General features: G+C 52.3%; 1 protein-coding gene across 1 annotated transcript in view; it reads left to right on the forward strand.

Annotated features, from left to right (window-relative positions):
- The window catches only part of LOC307076309 (collagen and calcium-binding EGF domain-containing protein 1-like), a 28057-nt gene that overhangs the window by 18309 nt on the left and 7248 nt on the right, over positions 1-2500 (forward strand). The gene's annotated exons all lie outside the window — the stretch shown is intronic.

A 2500-nucleotide genomic window follows, 5' to 3' on the forward strand; every position in this document is an offset into this window, starting at 1 on the left:
GGTCCCGTCGGCCTTGTTAGTGTCACGGGTATGGGGCCTCGATGTGTGACTGCCCCGCACGGCACTATGTGTGTGACCGTGCAGGGTCCTCTCTGTGTTGGAGCCATGCCCTGTCTGGCCTTACCAGGAGGACTTAAGGAATGAATTATAAACTTCAGAACAGGAAGAACAAAGGTGGAGGAGTAGGGTGGATTCCTCCTCAGGCCTTCTGAGACGGTGCGCGTGATGGAGCCAGTCGTCTCTTTTGAGGGAGAGAGACATGCAGAGAGACAATCACTGGGTGAGGAAATGGAGATAGTAGAGGGAGGAGGAGACAGAGAGGAGCAGAAAGGAGCAGAGAGTAACAGAGAGGAGCAGAGAGGAGCAGAGAGGAGCAGAGACGGGCAGAGAGGAGCAGAGAGGAGCAGAGAGTAACAGAGAGGAGCAGAGAGGAGCAGAGAGGGGCAGAGAGGAGCAGAGAGTAACAGAGAGGAGCAGAGAAGAGCAGAGAAGAGCTCAGAGAGGAGCAGAGAGGGGCAGAGAGGAGCAGAGAGTAGCAGAGAGGAGCAGAGAGGAGCAGAGAGGGGCAGAGAGGAGCAGAGAGGGGCAGAGAGGAGCAGAGAGTAACAGAGAGGATTAGAGAGGAGCAGAGAGTAGCAGAGAGGAGCAGAGAAGAGCTCAGAGAGGAGCAGAGAGGAGCTCAGAGAGGAGCAGAGAGGAGCAGAGAGGGGCGGTCTGTGTTCCTGAATCAGTCGGTACAGTAAAGATGTTCATAGAACCAAGTGCAAGTATTACAATCGCTAGGCTAACCCATTCCCTGTGTAAAGCAATGATAGCCGCTACTGTAGATGCTACACAATTAAGTACCTTGAATAAGTGCAATGTACAAGTGCCAGGAAGTACAACGTTCAATGGTGGCTGTGCATTGGTTTCTATGCAGAGTCGAGGTGAACTCTGAACAGGTGAGTTTTGAGTCTTTTGCGGAAGCTGGTGAGCGACTCTGCGGTCCTGACATCGGTAGGGAGCTCGTCTCACCACTGAGGTCCCAAAACAGAGAAAAGTTGTGACTTCGCTGATCGACCTTTGCTTGCTCTTAGCGATGGCGGTACCAGATGTCCAGCTGAGGTAGTTGAGCGGAGGGATCGAGCTGGGGTGTGTGGCTTTACTAATGCTTGGAGGTAGGCAGGGGCAGTTCCATCGACTGCCTTGTATGCCAGTACCATCATCTTGAATGTGATGCGAGCTACGTTCCAACATGTAAACAAACAAGTGTGCTTCACCTCCACTCCAGCCTTCCCCCGTTTGTGTGAGATAGTAAGTGTGTGTGCACAGATGTGTGTATGCGCGCGCATGTGTATCCGTGTGAGTGAAGTGGTTGCTGCTGTTACATTTGATACTCGGCCTAATGACTTCACACGCGTTCCTATGAATCACGTGTTTTATTTGGCATCGCCGTGCAGATGATCATAAAACAATATCACCAACAGCCTACTGCCTCATTAATCCAACCTGTTGAGTGACGGAGAACCACAAGCTCACTTTCTGCTCCGGTGGTTCTGGGTTATTTTAGTTTGAATTAGCCGAGGGTTTGGACGGGTGTAGCGACCCAGTGCTGGTGGTGGAGCGACCGGAGGGCAGGCTCCAGCCTTTAGAGGCTGCTGACCTGAAGGTGAGGAGGTGGTGTATGGAGGCCCGTTGTTCAGTGGTGGTGACGTGGGTAGGGGAGCTTGACCTCACCTCACCGCTGTGGTACCTCTGGATACCCCAGGTCCACCCTGGTCCACCCTGGTCCTGGTCATTGACCCGGCGTCAGAGCACCAACCCCCATCTGGGCTCCATCCCAAGGACGCTTTATAGCTTATTATTCATCCAGGGGAGGGAGGGAGGGAGGGAGGGAGGGAGGGGGGGAGGGCTCAGTGATTTAAGGCTGCTCTGCATGGAGTCTAGAGCAAAACACAAGGAAATGTTGTGTTGAACCTGGGAGCCACTCCGTTCCCTCCTTCACCATCCAGACCCCTTCCACTCCTGGTTCACCCGCGAGGAGTGTGTCTGTGTGTCTGTCCCGTGCATGTGCGTGTGTGTGTGTGTGTGTGTGTGTGTGTGTGTGTGTGTGTGTGCGTGTGTGTGTGTGTGTTTGTAAAACATTCACTCTGTTGCTGCTCAGCATTGTGACTCACTTCCTCTCTAATGTGTGTAGCATGTGGCGAATTGTTGTGCGATGATCCAAGAGTTTTTCCCCCAAAAGCACACGATAAATCCTCCTTTTCCCTCCTTTGAGGAATGTGGTGTCATTGCAAAATAGACTAAATGTGGTCGAACACTTGGTTCTAAGTATTTCTGATTAGTCTTCTATGGAAATAGATGAGAGGAGCACCGCAGACCGAAAGGCTGATGAAACACTCAGAGGGAAAGCTGTCTCGTGGATTTGACCCTGGACGTTTGTCTGTCCTGCAACAAGAAGCAAACCAGCTGCTGATCATAAAGGATTGACATACGCCCGCTCTGTCCATGTGGACAGAGC

This window comes from Pollachius pollachius (genome assembly GCF_949987615.1).
Source record: "Pollachius pollachius genome assembly, chromosome: 5".
NCBI lineage: Eukaryota > Metazoa > Chordata > Actinopteri > Gadiformes > Gadidae > Pollachius > Pollachius pollachius.